The sequence below is a fragment of the Aquila chrysaetos genome, chromosome 20, assembly GCF_900496995.4.
Source record: "Aquila chrysaetos chrysaetos chromosome 20, bAquChr1.4, whole genome shotgun sequence".
Lineage (NCBI taxonomy): Eukaryota > Metazoa > Chordata > Aves > Accipitriformes > Accipitridae > Aquila > Aquila chrysaetos.
In genome coordinates, this window is record NC_044023.1 from 20,742,526 (window position 1) to 20,770,415 (window position 27,890).

The 27,890-nt window shown below is 41.4% G+C and overlaps 1 long non-coding RNA gene across 3 annotated transcripts in view; it reads left to right on the forward strand.

Moving 5' to 3' along the window:
- Nucleotides 1-27,890, forward strand: part of LOC115353813 — a 217,389-nt gene that overhangs the window by 62,637 nt on the left and 126,862 nt on the right. For all 3 annotated transcript variants that reach the window (XR_005930957.1, XR_005930958.1, XR_003927708.2), the window contains exon 4: nucleotides 10,675-10,900. This is a non-coding gene — a long non-coding RNA (uncharacterized LOC115353813). The remainder of the gene's footprint in view (nucleotides 1-10,674; nucleotides 10,901-27,890) is intronic.

The following is a 27,890-nucleotide window of genomic DNA, read 5'->3' on the forward strand; positions in this document are numbered from 1 at the left end:
TTCCATGAGATACCCCCCAAAGGGAGACACGATGGGTGATGCATCATCAACTCTGGCACGGGGGATGTGACCCGAGAGTGTGAGACGTGATGGGCGTTGTGTCGTCAGCTGTGTCTGGTGTGGGGGACGTGCCTTGAGAGGGTGAGGGTGTGATGTGGCTCAGCTGTAGGAGCCCAGGTGGGCACAGATTAACTGATTGCTGGGAGGTGCTGGGACCAGCCACAGCTGCAGGAGATGATGAGGAGGTGGCCTGGCCCCCACCCAAGGCTTCTTGGGGCTGAGTGGCATTGGGGTTGAGCTGCTCTGAGGTTTCTGTGTCCTGTTGGAGAGCGTTGTGAAAGTTTGATACTTATTTCTGTCTCCAGTACGGCAGGATTATTTTTTTTTCTGGATGCTGGTCTTGCTTGTCCTTGTGGCTGGGTGAGTACAAGGCTTTTGTGTGCTGTGGGTACTGTGCGAGCAAGCTGCCTTGGGATGGTATGTAGATGCTGATGTGAGAACGAGCAGTGTCTTTGTTTTAAGAGGAAAAAGTCCTCAAAGGGCTTCAAGTATTAATTCTTCTGTAAGCCTAGCTTTGATTGCAGTTGTGCAAAATATATTCTTGCAGATCTGGAAGCAAGAGAGAAGCTTACGAATTAATGTTTAAATACTCATCTCCCCAAGTACTCTGAAATTGCTCTTTCAGCACAGAGTAACTGAATAATTCCAGAATTTGATATCTGAAGGTCTTTCAGCTCTAGGAGTAATGCTAATAGGAGCTCTTTTCATTTCTTTCAGAGGTATTTAAGGGGGAAACTTCTGAGTTGAGAATCTCTATTGGTACAGGCCTGAAATCTGGCTGTTCTTGGTCTTAAGCCAATGCAATTTTTGGGGGGGAAATACCTCTTCTATTCAATGGAAACTACTGTTTTTCTTTGGGGAAAATAGGAATAACTTACTTTCTATGCTGAACTGAACTGGAGTGTTTGAGCCCTAAATACAATCTGAAAACATTTAACATCTAATCTCTGTGAAAATGTAATTATCAGCTTTATAGTAGTATTTCATGCTACGTGGGTGGATGGTGATGTAAATGGAAAGGACTGGTCCAGAAGAAGGGGGGGTTTGTTTAAGATAGTTTTAGACATAGAACTACTAAATGTGGCTCCTCTCTTCCACTGCAGTGCTCAGGGGTGCTCACAGCTGGCTCGTTTGGAGACCGTGAGCAGTAAGGTCTCATGTTTGCTCTTGAAAGATCTCCTGCCACGGATGTGAACCCTAGATAACTGGAGAGCAAAGAGAAGAGCTGTAACTTGTGTGATTTTTAATTTTTTTTTTTTTTTTTTTTTTCTGGAAAATCAAATTGTATGATGGCTATAGATCATGCAACAGGGAAGTACCGAATAGTTTGTTTCGGACCAAAGGGCTTTCTCGCCTTGTTGCAGCCCGTCTTAGTTCCATGACCCCTCTCGTCCCCTCCTGTGAGGCACGCTGGGGTGTGCAATCCCCCAAAAAGCCCTTCTCCCCCCAACCACCCCCCTGGCCTGATGCAACACAAATACTTGCCATCAAATCTGCAGGTGTCTGTTGTCTCTTGCTGTGTCTCCTCCTCTCCCTGCGTGCCCTTGCCATGTGTTTTCCGCACAGCTGCAAAAGGCCCTGCCGAGGGAAGGAGCAGTAATCCCTCAGGGGGGTGGGTCTGGAGCTGAAGGGCCCTGGGGGCTTTTGCTCCTTGTGGAGAGTTTTGATCAGTGTTATTGCAATTGATTAAGGAAATGGGTCAGGTCTTGGTTCGCGGGTCTGGAGTTGTGTTTGCAAGGGGCAGTATTTGAGTATATTGTCTGTTATTATAACCGGTGTCACTTGGTAAGGTGAATTTAGGTGTAAACTTGAACTGCAGGCTGTTGGGAGGGAGCAGAATTCAGCAAGGAATGATTCACTTCTTAGAAGCAGTGCCTGGGTTTAGGACCAAAGGGGTTATGGAAGTGCAAGTGTTTAACTGGAGTATCTTCTGTAGAAGAGTGTGGGAAAATGACAGAAGTGTGGACCACAGCCTTAGTTTCTTTCTAAAGCTTAAGTGCATATAGGTTATCATTATCACTTGTCAATCCTGAGCTGATTAAGCTTGGAGAAAATGTTACTAGGCTGATGCAAGCTTTTTATCCAACACACTCCCAAAATGGCTTTCTTGGAATGACATGCAGAGCTCTTAGTAACACTGTGTATGTCTTTCTTGGGAGAAATCTGAAGAATCTGAATTGAAAATCTAGAGAGGGTGTATCCATCAGTGGAGGAAAACTTACTCTTTGGTTTGGTGGTATTTCTCACATTTGATTGTTGCAGAGTAGAACAAGCAGTGCAAAAACCGCTTCTACTTCTCTACTCCCAGCTGAGAAGAAAGACCTGTGGTGCACAAAGATTAGCGCGTGCGACTGTATTAAAATTGGAAAGATACTTCTGTCTAGATCTGAAGAAGCATTTGGCTGCATTTAGCAATTTTTATGTGCCTTAGCATGACCACGCAAGCTATTCTGTCACTTAAAGATTGAGTGTGGACCTGGGATCCTGCTGCTGCTGTAGCAGAAACAAAGGGTGTTATAAACAGAAAAAGACTCTGCTGCCATTTCTGGTAGCCAACATCAATGTAAACATGGCAGGTGTAAACAAGAAGGAAGTAAGGTACCAAGAAACCTTTTCAAATTGAAATGCCACAAGACTTTTGCCTGTTTGCTATGCATACAGCTAATGAGAAGACAGTCATGCTTATTTTCAGCCTAATCAGTGAGACTAGGATTGTCAAATGATTAGAGGTCGGGTGTGCCATGGGCACAAGCAAGCCGAGGAGGAGGGCTGGAGGGAGGCTTGCAGAGTGCAGTGTCCGGTGTTGATGGCATCCCAGATGAGAGCAGCTGGTCATGGGTGACATGATGTGGGTGTCAGAGCTCTGGAGGAGTGTGCAGTTCGGGAGAGGATTTCTGGCTTGTGTTTGCAGCTTGCTGTGACATGCTGTTACCAGTGCTCTGCTCTGTGAGAACAGAGCCGTGACAACCGTGTCATTCTGCCTCAAATATTACTGATCTTAAGAGCTTCTTGGCATTGTTGCTGTTATGGCCGTTATTCTGTTATTTCCTCCCTGTGGCTCTGTGACAGCAAACTTCTGTCATACAGCTCTTCAGTGGGAGCCATCTTCTTGTCGAGAGCCGTAGGGAGGGATGGGCACAGTGCTACCACTGTGGGATTTTGCTGTTTGACTGCAGTCTCTCAAAAGCATATGTAATGTAGTAAGAAGCTTGGTAAAGGTGGAGAGGAGCTTTCCTGTTCCTTTATTGCTGACCTGTATCAGGTAGCTAGCTCATGAGCACTTGAGCTAGACTGGCTCCCTAGTAGCTCCTGTGCAAGCCATGGCTTTTCCTCCAGACTTCTCCCACCTGAAACATGCTCTTTTCTGGGTCTGCTGTTTTCCTTGCACTTCAAGGTGATGACTCTTCCCAGTTTGTGTGCTGCTCTTCTCTTGCTTTGCTCCCTTTTTAGTGCAAGAATCCTCCTGGTGCGGGAGGAGTTAACTGCAGCACTGTGCAACTGCCAGGCAGTTTGGTTTCTTGTGTCCTTGTTAAAGTGGAGACATTGGCTTGTAAATATTAATCTCTGAGGTATGATTATGCCTTAGACCACAGTGGCTACAGACATCTTCCTATAATATATTTTGGCAGGGCTGAGTTGATTAATGAAGCTAGAAGCATGAGAAGGAAAACTCTGGGAAACTCCTATGCTGCACTTAAAATATCTCATGTAAATTAATATTTCTGAAACATGTTGTCTGCTTTAAATTTAGGCCCAGGGGAGGAAATGTGCTGATACATATGAGTAGTCTGATTTCCTTCCCAAGCTCAGCAAGATTCTGCCAGTGAAGGGCAACAAGAAACTTTGAACAGAAAAACTAGAAGCTTAATGTTTCTAGCTGTTGAGTGAAAGAATTGGGCCATTAAGGAAATGACTGAAGGATGGAGTATCAGCATCTTGAAAGCCCTTCAGAATTGTCTGATGCTGGCCCTTTAACAAGTGCTGTGTTGATGTAATGAGTTCTTGAGGTAATTACTTTTTAATGTATTTAAGGGAAACAAGACCACCCTGATTAGCTGTAGTTTTATTTTCAAAAGCAGTTATGATTACTGAAATGTCACATGTCATGAATCGCTGAGTTCTGTGGCCAAGATATCGCAGGCTTGCTGCAAAGCCGTTAATTTTAGTGGTTATGCCTCAAAATTTCTTTCCCATTTTGAGGCAGTTTGACAGCTGAACCAAGTGTAAATATATCAACGCATATTTTCCTACTGGAATCAGTGTCCTGGTAGCTTCAGTGTAAAGACCGTGAGATCCCGTATGTGACAGTGGCTCTATGGCTGGGAAAGGGAATGCTGTGAGCACTGAGGAGCCCAAGGCACATCATTACGTGGGTGCTGGGACTGGGGTTGGTGCTCCTGCCTCCGCACTGTCCCATTGTCCGTCCCTCTTAGCTGTACTGGCTGATGTGTCCCTGCAGCTGTACAGTCTGAAGACCTGACCTGAAAAAAACCTGTTTATTTTTTTCCTGGTTGGATCACTTTGGAGATCCTGTTTGTCATGAGCCTGTAAGAATTCATGTGGGAGAAATCCCCCCAGGAGCTGTGTTATATATTTGTGGGGAAACCTATGGAGCAGTCTCTGTCTCGAGGAGAAAGGCACTGGAGCATCGTCTCTGATAATTCCCTCAAGCAAACTTGTGTAACTTGCCACAAAAATCTGCCACTGGACATAAATGTTCCAGGGGTTGTACTGTGCCTTGAAAAGCTGCAGGTGAACTTAATTGCCAGTGGAAATCCTTCATAGTTGAGCTGTAGCTTTTCAAGATTTTTATTGAAAAAAGTTCTCCTTTCCGTTTTGTTGTGTATTTATGTATGTATACCATAGTCAGCCTAAAGACACAAAATGGAGATCTGCTAAATGTTGCATCGATGTCTATAAAGTTAAGGGCAAGTTGAACGGCTTAGCGTGAAGTCTGTAATACTGTCAGCATGCTGATGTTAGAGACCTCTCTGCATGTTGGACTGAATTTTCTGAAGTGACCAGTGCCTGCAGAAAGACATGATACAAGTTCTTGAAGGTGGATACATCATCTTAAAAGGTGTTTCAAGATAAACACACAGAATTTAAGCCACCTAAAATACTAATTTTCAACTTCTTCCACCTGGAGGGGTGGCACATGGGTAACACCTGCACTGCTTGACAGCCTGGCAGTGAAGGTAAAATACCTTGTTATGAGTTAAACTATTAGTCATTCTGCACAAACTTTGCAGTGAAATGCTATCTAGCTAAAAATACTAGCTGAACTTTAATTCCGAAGGTGGGCATTGCTTCATTATTTGAAGATGTTTGCTACTGTTGTGATGCATATGAGTTGTGCTTTTCATGAGTCTTCATATTCTGCAGTTCTGAGCGCAGTGCTGGGTGTGCATTTCATTGTCAATCTCCTTTAACTCATTTTGTGTTCTCTAGCATTAATCTTTTCTTGTCAATGTTTTCTAAATCTAATCCAGCACAGCCTCTGGAAAATAAAGCAATTGTTTAAATTGATGGTTTTGAACAAAATAAATCATAAATCAGTACATAATCTTTGAAGCCCCTTTTCATCTAGAAAGGTTTTGTTGTTTTTTTTTTTTTCCCCTGGAATGTGATTATAGAGCATAGATTAGAAATATGCAAGAAGACCATGCCACCTGCAGGTGCTGGGGAGAGAGTGCATTTCTCAGCAGTGTCCAGTGCTGGCAAACCTGCTGAGCTGCCTCTCACACTGGTCTGCAGGTGATCAAAATAAGCATGCTCAGTTTTCTTTCACACCTCAGCAAGTGGAAGGCCTGAAATAGAATAGATTGTTCTTCCAGAATCTCTTTGTTAACCAGTCTTGACTAAATGTAAGTGAAGTGGCTCAGATGAGGCAGGATCGGTGGAGTATAGTTTTTCTTTTTGTTGCCTTCACAGAAAGCAGCACGTGCAGCTCTAGGTCTGAGGTCCCCCATGGGCCAGAATTGGCTTATGTATTAACTGGTGTTTCTCTCTCAACAAGAAGCTGATGTCTTACAGTCTGGGAGGTAAAAAGATGGAGCTGTATTTCTGCTAAGGGTGAACTGGTACATAGGAATCTGACTGGCTTCACCGAGCTGACTTCTCATTGTCAAATTTTTAGCTATTTGGGACCATGCTCAGTCTGAACCCCAAACATGTCAGGCTGCAAAAACAATGTAGTAGCATTGCCAGAAGCCAAGCTGCTTTTCAAGTTTGAAGCTGCCTACAAATAAATGTTGAAAACGGTGAGAAAAAACATGGATGGGAAATGATTTAAGGAGAACAAAGCAAAGTAATGGAAGACAGCATGTGTTGCTAATTACCTGCCATTCTGATTTCTGAAGTAATTTTTCATCCATGAGCTATGCGGTCAAATACAGCAGCAAACAAGGAGTGCACGTTCTAGCTTGTGGGCATGTTAAATACTGGGAATTGACGTTATGTCATTGCTGCTACAGGTCTTCCATTTAGAGTTGTTGTGCTGTAGCTTGGGGAGTACTGCTGGAGCTGGGTAGTTCATCATAAATCGTAATTGCATAAAGATGATCTGCAGTAGCGCCCCAGACCCGGTTTCCACTTGTAATTGGCAGATGAAAGAAGACTCAGAACAATTATCTGATATTAATTATGTCAAAGACTTTTTGGATCCTCCTCGTCTTTAAAGTCTCAATTCTTGACATGACCAGAGAGCTTTGTGCAGGGAGAGAGGGAGGGAGAAGGTAACTCTTTCAGTGGTTCTAGTCAGAAGCTGACTTCTGCAGCTGGTATTGTAGTATATCTTTCAGCAGCTTTAGCTCTTGAAAGCTCATGATCACCAGGTATCATGTTCGTGTATTAGATCAGCAGCATCTGGGCCTGGAGCTTGATGCTGGACTTTCTGGAGAAGAAAGCACAGGGCTCAGAGCTGAGTGTGTATTGCCCTGCTAGGTCTTCACAGAATCTGGTGCAGTCCTGCCTACTTACGCCTGTAAGAAAATTTCATCTCTTCATTTAAGTATTTATGCATAGTGGGCTGAAAACAATTAGCAGGTGCTGAAAATTCAACCCCTGAAACAAAGTAGTTGTGCCATACCTGCCTCAATGAAAGAGGAGCATTCCACAACTAAGACCTTTATGGGATAATTTACGCTGTGAGGCTAAGAAGGGAGATGTGTTTTTACTATCATATGGACACCTCTAGTACACCAAAAACTCTGAGTTCTAATTTTGCAGAAAAGGTATCGATAAAGTTGTAGCTACTCTTGCAGGTGAGGCTGGACAATAATGCAAACCTTAATTTGTCAGCATGCTTTCATAATGTATGAGAATGTCAAGGAGGAGAAATTCTAATATAACTGTGCCCTGATAATACATCTCCTCTCAGCCATGCTGTTTGCAGTTACTGAGGCGTGTGCGCTGGGAGGCAGTGAAGAGTTCCACTAATTCCAGAAAAATCCTGGATCAGACAGGTCTCTGTGGGAGATATGCTATGCATAGGATGCACAGTTTATCTTCTGGGTTTCTGTGGACTGTTCTGTACTCTGACAGTCCTGATTCCCCCCTCCCGCCCCTTGCTTTCTCTGATGTCTGGTTTTGTGGCAGCTGTTTTACGGTACGGCAAGAGGAAATATGAGTTAATAGTGCCTACACTAAAGAACTATTTTGCAGTCTGTGAGGGCAGAAGGATGCCTTCTGTCTTGTTCCAGAGAGTATAAAGCCTGCTGGAGAGTATCAGTTGTTTGATGTAAAGCTGGAGCAAGCCTGCGGCCAAAAGTGGACATGAGTAGAAACTCATGCCATGGGTGGAAGTTACAAGATTGAGTTTTCTTGGATTTTTCGCCCTATGGTTCAGTCTGTAGGGGGTGTAAGGACTGAGTTGGCGCTTCAGCTGCGCAGCATGTGGGGCATCGAGTTTAGTTGCTTGCATTTGTCAATGCCTATTTTCATGCATGCTGTCAGCATGTAGTATATTGCCACCTCTACTTGTCCTTCAGGTTTACTGAAATCCAGGCAAAGGCTTCCATGCTAATGGAAGAGGACAGACAGACGCACAACGTAATTGAATATAAACCTTGTTTTCTTAGGAATCCAGGCAGGGAAAGTGAGGTAGTCAAATACAAATACATACCTCCCTTGCATTGCTCCTGTTTGATCAAGCATCCCAGTGTCTCTGGGACTGCGGAGAGAAACTGTCCGCTGAGGGCAGCATGAATAATGGCACTCGCACTCTTTTAAAGCATGGTAATAATATGCAATATTTATTGTATTTGCTCGAATGTTCAAAAATTATGTTTTGCCTGAAAGCTATACCCGGCTTGGCCCCTGGAGGGCACCAACAGCCAACATTACATTTTTTTTCACTTGCCTCTTAGTTATTACCCACTGACGTACAGCACTGTGAAGATGGCAAATATATCCCCATGTATAGATTAAAGTGAACTTGCTTTGCCTTGCATAATTTGGAAATTCAAAAGACCAATTTCTTAGTGTAATTGAAAACCGCTACATTTCAGGCTTATTCATTGAATCAGTATTTCCAGTTAGAATTCAAATTAATCTTTCTACCTTTAAACAAGATAACGAGGGTGTAGTTATATTTACTCAGCCTTTTAACAATCAGGTTCAGTGTAGCTGCGTATGATTAACTACACATACACAATTGCAAAAGGTTAGTACGGGCATGACTCAAGTCATGAGGGAAATTCATCTCTTAAGGCTGAAAATCTGAACCGACAGTTCAATGCTCAGCCTAATGTCTGAGTCCCTCTGGAAGGGAAAAGTAAAAAGGAAGAGGAGAAAGGCGAAATGACCAGCCCAACGGAAGAACCATGTCAGCTTGTGTATGCTTCCCTCTGGATTTTTTTTTTTTTTTTTTTTTTTAAATTTAGCCTGGAGTCCTCTTGCTTTAAAGTTGCATTAATGCAACTTTACTGAATTACTTCCAACACCTGTCAAAATGAGATGTGACGTCCGAGTGCATTTGTGGAGCACGTCTGTGCATCTGGATATTGTGTGGGCTGGTCAGCTGGAAACACAGGTTAGAGGTTTGTGTATGGAAACATTTATCTGGAGCGCACCCTGCTCTGCATCCCAGGCATCTGACGTGGTGGGTAAATTGGGTGGTAAAAATCCAGAATCCTGTGAAATGCCAATAGATGGGTTTTAAGAGCTCACTTCTATAAAGAGAAGCCTAAGGGATAATTTGACCAGTATCATCCCAAGTTCCTGAGAGCAAGCACCTGAGACTTTGTGTGGATTCACTGGGTCTTTGGAGGGGCTTGGACTGGCTCATCACAGATTGTGTAACAAGGCAGCGCTCCTGAAGTTCAGGAGAATTAAACTGGACCTACAAAAATGATCAAGTTTTGGTAATAGAGGGCTTTTCAGTTTCACTAGTACAAGGCCCAGTGGCTGAATGTCAAAAAATGTCAAACAAATCTGCAGTGAATGAAGCAAGGGAGCAGCTGATTGCAGGCTTTGGTGGATTTTCCATCACTTACAATGTCCAAATGGAGATCAGATACCTTTCTGAAAGCTCAGCTCTAATTCCAAGATTAATTATGGGAAGTCCAATCTGCCCTGTGTTATACAGGAGCTCAATATGAAGAATGTGATTTTTTTTTTTTTTAATACATTAATATAAAAGGGAACTTGCGCAAGGTCACACCAGACAGGTTTGAGGGCAGATGCTGTTCTGCTGCACTGCCTTTCTGCGAGAAGGTGCTGAACGAGTCCGTGTCCCCTGCAGGTATTTTCCCAGCACCTTACATGGGACTGGGTTTTCTGATGCTGAAAACTTTTTCAGTTGTTTGCCCAGTAGCTAGGAGGCATGGTGGATAGATGGGCGCCCTGGATTTTCCCTGCAGGCTGCTGCAGGGAAGCAGATGACTCGTATGATGGTTCAGCTGGTAACGGCCTTTGCGGAACGTGAGAAGTTTCAGGGGATTTTTGATTCTTCTTTCTGGGAATGGCAGGAAGTAAAAAGATTGTCAATAGGAATAGTCGACACTCAAACTAGTACTGCTTAACTGTAGCGGGCTTGTGGTCTCTGACAGCCTGCCTATAATCCACACGAACTGATGCTCTTTCATTACCAGTGAGGCTAAGTTGTGTTTCCTTGCATTTGCAATAGCCTAAGACCATGCATGTAGGCAGCTGGTGCACAGTAACTGCTGAAGCTGTGCTTACTTGATTTGTGTATGAGCGTGAGGTTGCATACAGAGGGCACCCATCAAAATAAGTGTTGTTAATAACTAGTTGTTATAGCATCATGAGCAACAGCCATACAGAGATACCCTGAGCTGGGGTTGTAGGTGCGTGTTTGGGTTGTGCTGTCACAACTTCTTAGCTGAATCTGGCCTGCCAGCTGGCTTGTGCAAACAGGCAAGAGGCAATTTTTCTAACAGGCTTCTGCTTTGTGCTCTATCAAGCAATCTATGGCTCATGCTTCATTAACTGAGACTTGCATTCTCATTTATACTTGCACAAAAAGTGAATATTCAATTTTACATGCGTGTTTATATTAAAACACCGATGTAATAGAACACCCTAAAGAAGGGTGAAGTACTTCTTTGTTGGCTGCTGTGCTAATTGTCCTCCTTGTCACTTCATTTACAGGTCTGGACTGGGTTACCTCTGCATCCGTCTCTGTTGCAATATCAGCAAGAACAAGCCAGGATGGCGTGCAGATTGTTTTAATTTGCACTGGGGGACTGTCTTTGGATCTATGAATAAGAAAGCATCTTTAAATACTCCCTGCCTCTACTGAGCTGAGTGCTCCTGATTTCCAGCTCTGCAGTGCATGTATGCGCTTGGCCAGCAGGATCAGAGCTGGGCCTATAAGGTAAGTGTGAGCAAATTTATAATGAAATCATTAAATTCATGTAAGTTTTTCTTTGTCTGTCCGGCATCTAAAATTGGACCATGGACTTGTTATTTCAAGTAGTAACATCATTCTGCTGTTGAATTAGCACGGCGATGTTGGGTGGGACTTGCTAGTTCTTCTGGCATCTTCACTGCGGGCCGTGAGTCTGTCAAGGGAAATCTGTGGTGTGGATAGGAGAAGAGACAGAGATAAAATTTGCTTGGGCAGTCCTACAAGCAGTCCTTGTGCTACTTTAAACTTGTAGGGACTAAGCAGATGGCCACCTATCCCTAATCTATCCCCTGAATTACTCTACTGTGCCCAGCATAAACTGGAAAGAGATTGTGTCCTAATATACTTTTTTTGAAAGGCTAGCTATTGAGCTTACTGTGTGAAATCCTCCCCTTGAGTTACTAAGGGGTTTTATTCTGGATGGCATCCTGCATACGTTTTTCAGTCACAGACTGGAATAATTCCAGGGAAGCTGCTCTGTTCTGTTGCCTAATTAATAATACATCTTTTTAAAAAATAAATAAAAAAATTAATGCATATTTAACTGATAAGCTAGAGTAGCTTCAAAAGCACTATTTCAGTCCATGAGCTGCATAATACAGTGCTGTGTTACTTTGAAAATCCCAACTAGAACAAAACTTTGGATGTGTGAGTTTGCATTATGCTTCTAAAGTAGTTGGATGGTTTAATGTGTTTCATAAGGGTTTTTTTCCCCTTCTTGGAGAGAAAGGATGGAAAATACAAAGCACAGTAGCTTAGCGAGCTAAGTGAACTAGCGGAGGTAAAAACCTCCTTCTTTCCCTTTCTGAAAGGGATTTGTAACTAAGATGAAACCTGCAGCAGGGAGGTGAAGTTGTAAAGCTGCTACCCAGCATTACCTCATCGTCAACAAGCTGCTCTGGAAAGCAGCTTATGCGACCATTCCCTTCTGTTGAGGAATGCAGGGTAAAATAAGGTGTAAAACTAGGATTTGGGAGAGGATTTTTATCTACTGCTATCACTGTCACTGTACAACACTGGCCAATGCTTTTCATTGTGCAGTTTCTCATAATGAGGTAAGAACTGAGCTTTTAGCATGAACTTTTGCCATTGTCACTTCAGCTGATTCTCGTAAAAGCTGCTGACAACTTATTTTGTAATACTTTACTAGGGGATAAGAAAAATTCATTATTGCAAGGACCAAATAATTGTGAAAAGCCAGGTTGTGTTCTGATTCATTTGTGGCAGTTACTCCTCACCAACGCAGACTGTTGACATGGAGAGAGTAAACGACATAGGTGTGGAGTCCTAATGTGAGCATCTCCAGCAGACAAAGTTTCCTCTTGTTTGTTTGTTGTGGTTTTGTGTGCGTGCGGTTTGGATTTTGGTTTGGCTGGTAGTTGGTTTTGGTGTGTTGTTTTTTTGGTTTTGTTGGGTGGTTGGGGGGGGTGTGTGGTTTTGGGTTTGGGTTTTTTTTTTGACAAATCAGCTTTTTGCTGCTTACTATGTCAGGGAAGGGAAAAGTCTTTAGGTTTGTTTTCCTCTGGAAATGTGCTTTAAAATTCAGAAGTTTCCTTGGTTTCTAGAAGAGTCTTTTGCAGAGGTGATGGAAGGGCTCTGCTTGTTTGCCCATCTTTGCTGTGCTGCCGTCTCTTGCTGCTGTTCTTGTTCCCTGGCTGCCTGACCTGGTACTCTGTGTGCATCTCCCAACCTCTTTTTTCCAAAGAGGTATGCCCAAAAACTCCCAGGGCACGGGGGTTCTCCCGCTCACTCTGTTTTTCATGTGATTCAAGGAGTAACAACCAAGACAAAAAAGGCAAACAGTTGTTTTCTCTGGTGCTCAAGAGTGTACGTCAGGAGTCAGCTGTAAACAGGCGAGCGACACCAGGGTACTGCTCGTGGCAAAGTGGCATTAGGGATTTGAGGCTTGGGCTATGAGAAGATCAAAATACACATCTTGCAACACGAACAAGGGTTGCTTTGATGAAAGCTGAGGCTTTGGTTTAGTTTGCATGGGACCTAGATGAACGGCCTGTGTGATCAAAACAGATTGCGTTGTAAATAGGCTCACAAAGAAACTGAGCGATGCCAAGTGAAAGGAGCTCAGTTCATGGGCTCAGAGACAGGACCCAATCCTAACCCATAGCAGGAGTGTGGGGGGAATGATGCAGGCAGCTTTTCATCTTCTGGTGTTTCAGTCGTGAGCTTTGAAAGCCAATAGACAGTTCAGGGCTGTTGTATTTTTGCTTGAGGGTAGAGGTAGTGGAGAGGTGACTGCATGCTATGCAAGATACAGAAATCTCACGTGGTGCCATATACGCCTCTGGAGCAGGAGGACTGTTTTGGTGTGGCTGTACCTGAAGTGCTGTCACAAACTATCATGATGTAAGTCAATTTTAGCCCCAGTTAGCAGACAAAATCATCTTGAGGATGTCCAAAATGAAATATATTAAGAGTCACAGAGGCCATTGATTTAGGAAACTCTAAAACCCATCTCTTCCCAGTGTCTGAAAGATTTATTAAGAGTTCAGATTGCAGATGTTCAGAAGCACAGGTGGTCACAGGACAAGAATTGTTAGGAGGGTAGATTCATTAAAGTCATTGCCAGCATTTGCTAAATTACTTTTCTTGGACAAATGACTCCTACAAGCGGAGATAATCTTTATTTGAAAGATATTAAATCTTCTTATCACTATGAACTAGATCTCAGAAAGGCCGAAGATTCCATTTTTCAGTAAACTGGTTCATGGGAGCCTTCTGACTGCATTAAAGGTGAGAATTAACTTACTCAGCCAGTAAGTTAATTGATCCTTATGGGTCCCTTCCAACTCGAGATATTCTATGATTCTATATTAAGTAAGAATGATTTGGGAGGCTTGCCAGTAAATGACTTGGAGGAGATCTTGCATTTAAATTCTCAAAAATGGTATTTAAACTCTTTATTTGTTTCTCTGGTATCTCCCAGGTTGGGTATCAAGCTATGTTAGTTCAACGTTTATCAGTTCAGCAAAAAATAAAGTCTTTCAAGTGGACAACTTTAAATCTTTAAAGACCTTTGCATTTCAAGGGTGCTTTTAACAGATAAATCTTTGCTGAAATTCTCCTTAGCAGAATTGCAATGCAGTTAATCTACCACCCTTCAGAACTGGCTTCCAAACTGAATAATGGAAATTACCCGAATTTCTCTGTATGTTCCCAGCTACTTAAAGACAGTGTTTGTAACAGCAGGGAAACCAATAGTTGTGTGGTACCTGAAAATGAGATTTATCTTGTACTAGTTGTGAGTTCGTAAGGAATCTTGGAAACAGTGTTTTTACTTATCAAACCCAGTTCCTGATTTTGTGAGTAACTGCATAACAGAATCATGGTAGGATAATCTGGAAGGATATTAGAGAGGCCATGTAACCCATCCATCAGTCCCAAGGCAGGATCAGCTATATAGTAACCCTGACAGATACTATTCAATGTGTTCTGAAAGATATCCAGTGGTAGAGAGGTGCTCAGCTAATCTATGCTGCCTCCTCATCCCTGCCGTTAGAAAGGTTTTCTTTAAGTTTATGCAGAATCTTTCTTGTAATTAGTCAAGAAAACTGAGTAACTTGTCTTATCACAGGTATGGAAAAAAGATTAAATTCTACTCTATGTATATGAAGACTCTGAGGTTCCCTCATGATTCGCCTTCTCTTTAGGGTACTCAACCCTTAATGTTGCTAATCTTCCTTCATGTCATGCTTTGCAAATCTCTGATTAGCCTCATTGCACTACTGTTATGCTCTCCAGTCAGTCTGTATCTCTCTTGATCTAGAATATCTTTTTCAAGTGTCTAAAATAGCATCTATCACCTGCTTTTGATTCAGTAACAGTGTTTGAAATGTGTTTGCTATCAAGCTTAAAGTAAACAAGTACTATTACTTAAATATTATTTCCTCTAACTGGGAGATTAGTCTTCCATAGTAACAGAAGCCCTGGATAAAATTAAATCTAATAGTAAATATTAGTTTGGAAATGAATGTGCATTTTAAAATGAAATTGGGGTTCTAAAGCAGGCTTTAGCAATATCCAATCTTAGTATTTTTCCCCAGTGATTTGGACCCAAACAGTTTCAGTCCTTGACCTTTTTAAACTGACATTTCTCTATCCCCTTTACCTGTTTGCTCTTCTGTGAATACCCAGTGTTTCAGTCATGATTGCTATTTTTGTGTGTGCGCGTTTCAATTCTTTATAACAAGTTCCAGTTCTCACAGCCAGTGTGCAAGCACTTGCTTGTTATGGAAGATACTTGTTCTCATTTGCACACACTCTGTGACATGACAACTTATTTCATGACGAATGACATTTGTCGCTGATTTTGCCGCGTGAAACTTCTGCAGAGCCTTCCCCCCCCCCCCCCCCCCCACAATTAAAGCCTGCATCTTAGTGTACTACCTTTTGTTTCTTTTGAACTCATCAGGGGAGGAATATAATCAGATCATATTTGAAATTACAGTCTTGGCTAAGAGAAAACATGAAAATGTGAGGTAGTCATCATCTTAGATTAGCATTCCAAAGCTGATAAGTAGACAGGCCAAATAATCTGCACTCATTTCTGAGCAACAATTTAGGATTCTGGGGAATCAGATATTGGACTAAGCAGCTTTGAGGAAATAAGACTCAGTTAATCAAGGTGGGAGAATAAAGCTGCAACAGCAGAAGCTGGAGCCATTTGCTAGTCACTCGCAGCTAAGGAATGCATATAGTCTTCATCCTGCTAGAAAATTACGGGTGTGCAGAGATAGAAATGGTAATGATAGAATGTAGGTAAAAATTTAGGATTAAAGGAGACCATTTGATCCCTTAAAACCAGTCCAGCAGGCTCCACAAAACCTCTGCCTCTCGCCTAGTAAGCCTCACCACATGCCTGGTGTGGGCACAGTAACAAACTCCAGACCTTGAGCACAAAAGTGGAAAAAATTGCGATGCGCCAGAGGGAAAGCAAGAAATAGGAAGCTCTTGCTGGTATCTTGAACTACTGAATTAGCAGCAAATTTGCTAGCTAAAAAAAAGTCCAGCTGGTGCTAAGAAATGGGTTGCTTTCCCAACTTCAAAGCCTCCACCAGGCTGTCCAGGGAGAATAATTCCTTCTATGAACAGTCCATTTAACTCCTGAGTGCATGAGTGAGATGGACTAAGCGAGCTCCTGATAGAGATTTTTTGAGTGTGGTTTTTTTTGGTCTTGCAAAAAATATTAAACAGTTTGGGCTTAAGGTGAGAGAATACCCTCTTGAAAGGTTTTTATGGAAATTGCTTCTGTAACAGGGCCAGAGAGAAACCTTTCCGTACTGTGGTTGCAGAAGGAAATGACCATCTGAGTTACAGCTGAAGGAAATTTATTACCTAAGCCATGGTTATTTTCTCAGAAACTTTGTTCCTTCAGCATGTGTGCCAGAGGCTTCTCCTAGAAAAGGTTTTCTCTTCTGAGCATGGCTTGATCTTTCTCGGCAAATCCCTTCTGTCATGGGCCTGTTGTGAAGGAGGGAGAGCGCAGTTTAATTAAATGGGTTACAAAAGTGCATGTTGCAGTTTGCATGCTCCAAAGCAGGCAAGGGAGAGACAATTTGTAGGGAGACATTGGGCTCAAAGTCTTATGTTTATGTTTACAACCCCTGCTTTGGATGTGTGCGTAGGCACGAAGGCGCTGAAGTCGGTAAAATTTTGGCTAATTTTTGTAACAGTGAAGCTTCCAAAATTGCTTCATCTTTATGCAAGCTGGCTTTCTGAAGTGTTGGCATTCCGTGACATTCTGCATACTGTGCTAAATTCAGCAGGGTTTTTTTTTGTGTTGAAGTGGAACTACAATAATTTCTGAGGTCTGTGGCTTGTTTCAATTATTTACTTCTGCAAAAAGATTTTTATAAATCCTCCTTTCTCTTTCATATTATTAACTTTCTTGTCAAACTTTTATTTAAACCACAGAGGCAAAGATGGATCTTTCCTTTATAGCTCTGCAAAGTTAGATTTACTTCTTTGACCTGTTTCAGTGTGATTGAAAGCTAATCTGTCTCCTTTTTATTGGCTTTTGGTAAAGCATGTATTTCTTTGTTTCCCTTTTTCATTCTGCATTGTCTTGTGAAAATATGTAACTTCACTTCAAGCTGTAAAAAATTATCCTCCTACAGGAAGGAAAAAAATGACAACCCTTAATCTAATCCAAGAAAAGGTTTATGTCTTTAATTAGTTTCTTGGATTGTATTCATGTATGATTCAAATAAAATGAACTATGAGCAATAATAAGGGTCCTGTGGTCACCTCTGACCTTGCAGAGAAGTACGCTAAAGCCAGAAAGCTTTTTTGGCTCAACATCAGTGATAACTACTTGAATTTGTCTGTCTTTGGAGCTAACTTTTTGCCATAAAAAGCACGTAGAGTGCTCCCACCACAGTTAACTTGCTTGGCCAAGGGCGTGATTTGGCTTGTGGGTTGTTATCTCCAAAGACTGATGCTTTAAATAGCATTGCACTCCACTTTATAATTAGTCCTTTCAGAGCTCTAATCCAAAGGTATATGTTTCCAACCCCTCTGCAGGAGTTATTTACTATTGGTTTTTAATGCACTTGAGGACATGAAATGGCTTTTGTGTTATGCTACAATTTTAAAGCTAATATTACTATTTATAGAGGTTGTTAATGTTTTGCCTTACTCAAGCAGATGATCTTGTGATCATCCACAGTATTATATTAGGCAGAGAAAATTTTGCCCCATATACGTCATTCTTTTTTGTTTCTAAAGAGCTGAATGAGCATGAGGGTTATATCCAGGGTCATTGATCCTGGCGCTGATTTTGATAGAAGGTGCTGACTCACAGCAGCGAGCCAAAATTGATCGGTGTTTCCTTCTCCAGCAGGAAGCATCTCCGTGGTGTCTGTAGCAAGCTCCTGACCCTCTACAGCAGGGCCAGCACTTCAAAGGCACATTGCTGAACTTAATGTATTGCTATTTGCAATGTGCTTGCAGAGTTGCGGGTAGGGAACACCAATAAAATCTGCACACTTACTACTCGCAGTAGTTAAATTTATCAAGGCATTTTGCTACATTTTCTATTCAATGAGTTCCACTATATCAGACTGTAAATAAGTACTATAGCCACTTTTCACTTGTCTTCAGGGATGAAATACCATTTCACTGGCACGTAAGGAGCAGGTTCAGGTGCCTGACAGAGCAGTGCAGTGTATAACTGCTCTTCACTGCTGCTCTATTGCTGAATGCGTGGAATCTCATTAAAACCACCAGAATTGTAAACAAAGTAGAACAAATGCTGCTAAAATTAGCAGCTGTTCAACCTGCCAGTTAGTGATAGAAAAATCTTCAGAAGACCTGTGTTTCACAGTGTTTTGAATACGATTGTTGAGTTCTGTAGTTTGTATTTTTGTGTTGAAAGCATATGGATACATATTTTCATTGATGTTCATTCTTTAGGCATATTTTGTTCTGGTGTTACTGAGGTTTAATAATGCAGTCCTGATGTTCATTAAATGTGTGCTCTTCTTATATGGGCTTTTAAAAATAGTTGTAAATTGCAAATTAATAATGTTTATTTAGCACTTTCACCTTATTTATGAAATCATAATTTATTTTGGTACATTCATTACAGTGCTGTTTACCTGTAAGACTGTATTTCGGTCACCTGCTGCCCCAACTGCCTACCAAGAAAAAGTCTCTAAAACCAACCAAAAAAACCCCAAAGCCCCTCTTGAAACCAGGCATGTTGATGTAGAAGGCATCTAAGTACTACAGTAACCTCCACCCTGAAATCAAATGGCTAGATAATATAACCTTGAAGAGCTGAAAAATATTTCAGAGCACAGATGCACATTTCCGAATGAAAAGTTGGGTTCAGAAAGCAGTTACGACTAAGTTCAGCATCCAAGGTTAATTCATGAACGTTAAGGCAATCGTGGGGTAAGTGGAAATTTCAGCTTTGTGAAATGGAAGGCTAAGAAAATAAAGAAAAGAGGGAAACTGGTAAGAAATGGATGACAGAAGAACATAAATATTAAAAAAATAAAAAAGAATGTGTATGGATTAAAGCTACAAAGGGAATTCAATATTTTACTGGCTTAAAAATGCCAACAAACAGAGAATTTATTTTCTGCACTCCTTGGTCCTCGTTGTCTAGCTGTGGAATAATGGGTGATCATCCACATACTTATTAGACCAAATGTTAATTTGTGCTCCACCTTCACTCAGGTTACCACCAAAAATGAAAATACCTATGAAAAGAATTCCCAGATTAAAAATCTGGTCCTCCCTCAGAACGATGTCATAATTCACATGGTGCTGCACTGGGACCATACTCATGGCATAAATATCTTTATTTGTTGTGGTGTAAGGATACATGTTTGCGTGTTAAAGAATGTACTATAGGGGTCACATCCATAAGTTGATGTGGTTGGTATGATCACTTTGTTCAGCCTGATGGACTTTCGGGAAAGGTCGAAGTGATGTGGGTAGTGGTTTGAGGACATCAGTTAGTTGCTGTTTTCCTTAAACAGGGTATGAGCTTTGTTGCTTCAAAACTGCCTGCCCACCTCTTTTTTTTCTTATGTTCGTGCCCGTCTTGTTGGTACTGCTTAATGCCTCTAGGTAAAGGAGCCCAAAGTAAAATATTTGGGGTGAGCGTAAGGAAAACATTCTTTTGAAGTTGGTTAGGTGTGAAATATCTCAAAGATAGTGGAGACGTTTCTCTGTGTAGCGAATCTAAAATTTTACCAGTCTGTTACCTGAGTTGATCATTTGGGTTATCCTTTTAATTAAGTTATGGGCTGGGACTCAACAATGCCAAGTGCTGCATAAGGACACAACCCTAAGTATAAGAAAAAGCAACAGATGGTTATGGATTTGGGAGAGGAAAGAAACAATGGTGCAGTACTGGGTGTGATGATGAACTCTCAGCATCCTAAATGTCACCTTCACTGACCAGAAGAGTTCCGAGGAGGGACTTGAATTTTGGGGGTGTTTAGGGGAAGCTCTGCCCAAGTATTAAAGGTAGTATGGAAGGAAGTCCAAATAAAGGTGGTACTTTGAGATCTGTTAATTAGGAGGTGTTGGTGGGTAGGTTCATGGGACAAACTGACTACTGTCTGAAGACTTGCAAGTTAGGGACTGACCATCAAAGGCCTTGAAAATTGTCTCCATTGGCAGACACCGTTTCAGAAGAGGGTTTGCTTCAGCTTAGACTTACCTGCTTTTAAAAGAGGGGGGAATGATTTTTTCAATAGCATGTGTTAATTGAGCAATGCATGCATGGGCAAACTGATATAAATCATTGAGTTCAACAAGGAAAGGCTTTACTGTAACTCTTATGAATTAGGGGGAATAATGCCTACTGATTACTGAGTTTGAGTGACAGTTATATTCACGAGTGAAAATCAGTTTGGTGGTTTTTGTTTGGTTTTTTTTGTTTGTTTTGTTTTGTTTTTTTTTTTAATTGACTAACCTCTGCCTTTTTGTGTAATGGCACATTGCGCTGTAGTCAGACCACTAGCATGTTGACTAATATGACTTGGAATTGCCTTGACTTACTGATTAGATGGCTCAGAAAGCAGAACACTGTAGCAAAAATTAATATAAATAAAAATGGCTGACTAGGAAGAGTAAATCAAGAAAATGAATGCAGCCAGATATAGCAAGTCTTTGATCATAGATTACAAAGATTATTTCAGTGCATATAAATGTAAAGAGTAATGATGTCTTTGAAGAGTTTGTAACACAAAAGTCCATGTACATCACAAAGTATAAAGGATAGAGAAGGGTAAAGGATTAAGAAAGGAGAAGATAAGACTTTGTGCATCATTAATGAAAGATGAGGAATAGAAAGACAAATGAAAAATTTCACTGCATAGAATGATGACTTTGATTCTTTCTTTTACTGATCTGTTGGCATAACACAATATGAGGATTTAAAGTAGTAAAAGAGAACAAAGGCGCAAAACTACTGTATGGGTATCACAAAGCGTGAGGAAATGGTGGCAACTGTTTCCAACATGAAAAGGAGCCAAGAAGAGCCTATTAAAATGTGATGCTTATAAAGTGAACTATGAATCGGAGTTTAAATCAGATTGTGCTACAGGAAAGCAAGTAAAGCAAGTGGCAATGTTGGTCTCTATTACAGGGCTGTTTTCCCAGTGGAGGGGCAAAGGGGAGGCCAGTTTAGTGTGTTTGCTGGCATGGGCTGTCAGCCGAAGCGTTACTAGATCGTGTATCTGCCAGGAAGATGACTGCTGGCAGAAGGTGTGTTGGAGAGGGGGAGCTCGTGTTCCTCCTTTCTAGAAAAATACCGATAAGCAGCTCTGGGTGCGGTGCCATGTGAGCTGGTTGGATTTCGGTGCTGGGGTTGCTGCCAGACCCGGGGCTCACCTGGTACTGCTCCAAGACCAGCCTTTTCCTTGTTCCTACAGTATAGCATTCCCTGCCAGAAATTTTCTAGACATAGTTATCTATGCTTATTTTTCTGCTTCCTTTAGGACTGTCAAAAGTAATAACAACAAAAAAAAGGGCAGAAGGGTTGCCACTTCCTTTTATTAGTTCAGTATACCCCCAACCCATTGTTTCAGTTGTCTTACATGTCACTACGTTGCAGAGATCATGCCTGGATGATTATTTAGCAGTGGTAGGGGGTTTCTCTACCCTATATGATGTGCTACCTTAGAAATAAATTTACTTTCAGTTGCCTTACAGCAGGTATTTTCCCCTCTCTGGGGCAACATTGTAAACCAAGATTTGATGAATTTTCTGCCTGTTTATTGCCATCTCTAATCTCTTCTCTGAGGAGCTTTACTGCTCCTGTTTGAGCCAGGCAATGGGGGAAGAAGTCTTTTTTTTTTTTTTTTTTTTTTTTTTTTAAGTCTGTAGACTATGAATCATGGTGGAATCAATACAACTTAATCCAAAACTTCTGCTGAAGGTTTTAAGGAGTCTATAAAACACATGCAGCATGCAAAAAAAGGCACCAAGACCCCTCTGACTGCCTGAGATATGACGTGGGCTGGGTTGCCAGCTCCATCTGAGAGAGTAGCTGCTCCAAGCCGGTGCTGAGTAGAGCCTGAGTTGAATTCTGGTCCACTTCTCCAGCTCGCATGAGACCGGGGAGAGCTCCATCAGGGTCAAGTAACACGGGGATCTGCGTAAGTAGCTTTGCACCAATTAATCTCTCCATTCCTTAGAGCAAAGGAAAAGGTGGGGAAGGGAATGGCGATTTGTGCACAGGGTATTCTGGTCTGGTGGATTCCTGTATCAGCTAAATGCGTCGTTGTTAGGATGTTTTTACCTCGCAGCGTAGGCTAGGATCGGGCAGCCAACTGACTGCTCTCTGCTCTCTCTTAGGAGGTGTTGTTCTGGTGGTAGCTGTAAGTAATCATCAGAGGGCTTGAATTTCCAGAATATGGAGTTCACAGCATAACAAATGAGTAGGCTTAATAACTACTTTCTGCTTTTAATATCTAGCACCTGGAAACATAAGTCCATAGTAATGTGAGCTGTTCTATATACCTGTTAGGAGTTTTAGGAATACATATGGCTTAGCTGTAGGCACTGACTTAAAAGAGTTGTGAAATGCCCTCTGCCTGCCTGTATTGTGTATTCTCAAACAGCAAACAGCTCGTACTTGGTTTTTCTGAGGTCTATCTCATTGTTTGTGGGTCTTTTTTTCCTTCTTCCAATAGGTTTTTTTAACTCCATCTTCAAACTTTTGCTTTCAGCATTGCTCTTCGTTGTAACTAAAAGCAAACATTAAAGGTATGTGGACAAAGTACTGTATTCCATCCAGTGTACTTTGAGGTGCATGTTTTGAAATTATTTTTAAATACAATATGTAACAAGAATTTTACTATGAAACAAAACAAAAATTGGTATCTTTTGTACGGAAACTTTTTCTGAGTTGCATAAAAATCATACAGCTGTGCTGCATTGCATCAGCACATATGTTTTGTGAATTAAAAAGTATACTTTCTGTGATGATCTCCCATCTGCTGCTACCTCTGATAAATTTAATACTGCCTCCTGAATACTGAAACATTAGGATGCTTTGCTCTGGCATGTACTTGACAAGTAGATCTTGTATCTCACAGGCTGATCCTCTTGTGGATGACTACTGATGAAATATGTAAACAATAGGAGGTTTGGTGAAGTCAAACAAGAAAAAGGAAACATGGTTTATATGTAGTTTAAAAAAACCAAACCTACAAAAAACTTCCCTTTTTCTGATAGCCTGTGCAATAATGTCTCTCCTGTATTAATTTATTTTAAAGTGAATTTTTTAGCAGCTTGATAGGTAGGCAGATGAAGAAGTTTACACCTAGTGAAGAGACCTAGCTTTTCCATTTGCCATTAAAATCACTGCAGAGCTATCACGTACAACTGAAAAATCCACCTGATGGGGGTAATCTGCTCCCCTGGTTTTATGGGTGTCTGGTCCAGCTCCTGGTGCCAGGCTGAGAGAAGGGAAGGATGAACTGGTAAATCCCTGGAGAGGAGACTGGAATGAGTGTGTGGAACTGTGCTGGAACTAGTCCCGCTTCTGGGGAAACGGCGGGATGTCGGTGTATAACCCAGCCCGCAGGAGACGGCCGTCTCGGTGCTGGCCACCTCGAGTCGAGGCTGGCAGGACCTGGCTGAGCAGCGAGGCTGTCTTAGAGCCTTTGGTCGCGGGAGCGCTCCATCCCGCAGGGCACGTGAATCCAGAGCTGGAGGCTGGAGTTTGGGATTGGCTGTGCACAGAGGTGAGTTGTATTTATCTGGAGACAAATAGAGCCTTATTTCTGTTTCCCATTTCTGTCATGCAAAGTAGTTCCCAGTACTGGAGAAAAGATAATGTAATTAAAGAAAAAAATAAACATTCAGTTGTTATTTTTAATATACAGCTTCAAAATTTGTTTATTTCCTCATCCTCCTTCCTTAAAATTGTGAGGTTATTTGATTCCCTTAGTGCAATCCGATTTGCAGAAGCCCCATTGCCACCTTCATTTTAAGGCAATTTTGTCTTACAAAATCTGGAATAATTCCACAGGATTTCTGTAGAAGTCAAATCTCGCTCTGGTTTTGGAACATTAAATAGCTGCCGCTTTGGGTTTTGGTTTGGCCAAAGTAATGAAATAAAAAATTTCAATTATTTTGCTGATGGCAGACGAGCAGCTCCAGTATTTCTCTCACTGGGATGCGGAGTGTTCTGGGGAGATTGGTGCTTCCATTCTGGGCAATACTTCAGCCAAGAGCAGCAACTGTCCTAAAACGTCTCTGATGATCTATGATGGCAGAGAAAATCCACTGGTATTTTTCATTTCTAAAAGCTGAGCAGTTCACTCCTACAAACGTGCTTATGGATCGAAAATGATGGTGCTCAGGACACAGCTGGATCAAGCATATGATTTCATTGTGTGTCTGTTTCCTTGCTTCTCCATTGTCATGCACTTTTGCAGTCATTTAATACCTTGTAGCCTGATTGTAAAGTGATTGCAAAATAGAACAAGCAGGTGCTTTTGATGGTCCTTTGCGCTCATTTTAAACTCACTTCTTGTAGCTGCAAATGAATGCAGACCACAAAGCAAAGCTGAATCAGGGTCCCAAACATGTGTTTTAATAGAAGAGTTTATTTTTAACGTGTATCAAAAGAAAAATATTTCTGTATTATAATATCAATGAAAGTCCCTGTAATACAATGAACAGCACAGTGACATATTCGCTCAGTTCAAGATATTTAAGACGTCCCCATTATTGTCCTGTAGCATCTTTTCTCCTTCAAATGCCACACAAAAGTGCATCCACAGTGTCCATGCTAGGCTGTGACCTACAAGTCTGGGCAAACATGAATGAAATGTAATGCCAGTGAAAAAAATGTGAGGGAAGAGGTGAATTAGTACCTTGATAAGTATGGAACACCATCATAAACATACTGTTTTCTTGCTATCTGGAGATGGTGTTTTGCAAACTGTAGCTGAAAATAGCTTAGGGCAAGGCCATAAAAGTTACTCAAGTCCAGTGGTCTTTTTTTTTTTTTTTTTTTTTTTAAGCAATTATGGTTAATTGGCAGGACTAACCAGAGAATAAGAAGGTTCCCTTTAATCTCTCAACTCTTATTAACTGGAAATCATCAAAGTAAGGAAATCCATATGAACAAGTGTTGTCCTGTCTATGTCAATATCTCTGAACGTGGTATTGTCCATAGCTGTTTGACTCGAAATGTATGCAGAAGCAGTTGAGAACTGGATACACATAGGTGCAAAAAAATTACTTTGCCTTCAGCAGCCCTAAGATCAGTAAACAGAAAATAGTCATTTGGGAAGTACAGCTAAGGTGAAAGTATTGAACGTGTGTGGTAAATCGGTACCAATGGAACTGAAACACTAGAAAAACTCTAAAATAGCTTCCTTTCCTGAAAATAATGATGGTAGCTTAGGGAAAGCATACAGTTTAAGGGAAATTCATCTGAATAAGGTTTTAATCCTGGGCAGCGATCAATAAAATCAGGAATTTCATGTTTTTTAAAGGAGTAACTTTAAAAAAGAAATCCTCTTAATAGACTTATCTTACCGTGGGATACAGTGGGCAGAGGAGACAAAGGCTGTAACTCAAACAGCGTGGGAATGCGCATTATTACCTTTCAAAAGATTTAGGCAATCTCTACTGTAGAGCTTCTGCTGATGTAGCTCTCTGGCGCAGGTACGATATATGCTACCAAATGTTACCTGTTTATCACATCCTTCATAGCCTAGTCCATGCTGTTTGAAAAGATGACAATGAAATTTTATTTTCATAGTTATAACTAGGTCAGTGGTCTTGACAATACAGTGTGTTAGCTGGTGCTTACGGGTATCTGGTTTTTCTCCATGAGGCAGTAGAGGATGCAACTACCTGGTAGAGGTCGGTAGCGAAGGCTAAGCCCTAGTTACCACTGGCATATGGTATTGGGGTCAACTACAATAAGCACATTTGTGATGGGCATACCGTTATGTATATCTTACAGAAGATATCTACATAATATTTCTGCTGTTCCAGCAAAGCTAGACAACTGGACAGTTCCTAAATAAACTCAAAAGCTTGTGACAAGTAGCCAGTCTTTGTACATGAAAATGCCTGAAATGGTTTTTGGATGCTCAGAAGTGCTGCTGAAGGTGAGGTGCGAGACATGTTTCACTGTGCTTTGGGAGAATTTCAAATAGGACTTAAAAAAAAAAAAAAAAAAAAGTCCTATTAAAAAAAAAAAAAAAAGGCGATGCTGGGTAACCATACGGATAATCCACCATGACTGCTTCAGTCTGGTGCAGACTGGTGTGAATCTCTGGAGGTGAGTCCATTGGTGCACAGACTGAAAGCTGGGAAGGGGCAATTATTTTAATTGAAAGGCCTTAACAGTACTTCTTGACTCAGGGGGTACCGTTAGTATTACCTTTTACCATCCAAACAGGTCTTGTTTCACTGATTTCACCATTATCTTTTCTTCCAGCCATTAATGTAAGAAAAGTGAACTATATTTTAGACAGGCAGCTAGGAGAACTGGATGCTAATGTTAAAATGTTCTGTTACAAGTTGGTTTTCAAATGATGTAGCACCTGCAACAGGCCTTTAAAAAAAAAAAAAGAGGAGAAAACCCCTCTGATAATTTTACTGCAAAATGGATACTTCATCTCTATAGAGAATAAAAGTGTCATTGATCTCTATGATAAATTGTATCTTGGTGTCTGAAAATATAGACCTTGTTTTTTTCATTATAAGGATGACCTTGCCTCTATTGTAAATCAAAAGTAACCAGGGATTTCTGGCTCTTATAAGATCTACGGGGGGGGGGGGAAAATTACTCTGAAGCTGCAGCCCATTTTGGACCTGAAGGAAGATAAGGGCAGAGCTTCTCAGTTTCATCAGGCTTACACCAGGATGGATTTCATTCTCTGTTGGATGGATGCTGTGTACTGCCCACTTTCCAAAGTATGAGATGAAAGGAGGAGCAACATGGGAGAGTTTGGTCTCTGGCCTGGAGGGGGTAGAGAAGTGGTGATTCTTACTTAATCAGAAGAATTTCCAGAAACTTTCTCCAGCCAAGGTTCGTGTGCCAGCTGTGTCCTGTTGAGCAACTCTTTCTGGTTATTCATAAATACTTCAGTAGTACTTAAAGCTTGATAATACGAAGTATTTCTCACTTTGCTCCTTTTAAACTTTGAATTAAAAACTGAACAGTAGTACTTAATTTCATTTTATAAATTGGGAAGAAAAAAGTGCACATAGAGTCTTAATAATTAAATGGTTTTAAATTGTAGCAAATTCCAGAGCACAACCCCATTTGCAGGAGCACAAAACTGATGCTAGAGAGGGCTATGGAGATCACCCTTCAAACTGGCACCCTGATTGGAAAACCAGCCTATTTTGTGTTAAATAATATTTTACCCATCACTTTCCAATCGGTTATCTCGGATCTCAACTGAAAATTGTTTTGCCTGTCCTGTTTCTCAAATGGAGAAACTAAAGCAAAGGAGCCCGTCCTAGAGGTGGATAGTGGTTAGCTCTGGGATGAATTACAGACTGATGAGTCCTCCCGGCGCCAAAGGGCACTGGTTTAGTGGATACTTTAGGCCTGGCTTGGAAGCAGTTGTGTAAGGAACAGTAAGGAGAAAACAACCTTGGAAACAGTTTGCATCATTGGAAAGAAATCTCTGGTCTCAAAAAATACTGGCATGAGAGTAAAACCTTGAACAGTTTCAAACAGAACTTCACCAGTATTAAAACATAATAATTTTCCAAATGGTGGAGCCAGATGACCATCAGACTTGGGGCTCTGTTAGAGTTTGATGTTGGCATTGAACTTTGCTGTAGGGAGTTTGGGAAATGCAGGTGTGTGCTTTTGTCAGGAGTACTAGATAAATGTCTACCAAGTGCAAGCCTCACAACTATGGAAGGAGCAATGGAGGCAGAAAAAGCTGGCGTTCCTCCTTTAATTCCCTTCTCGGGATGTGGGGCA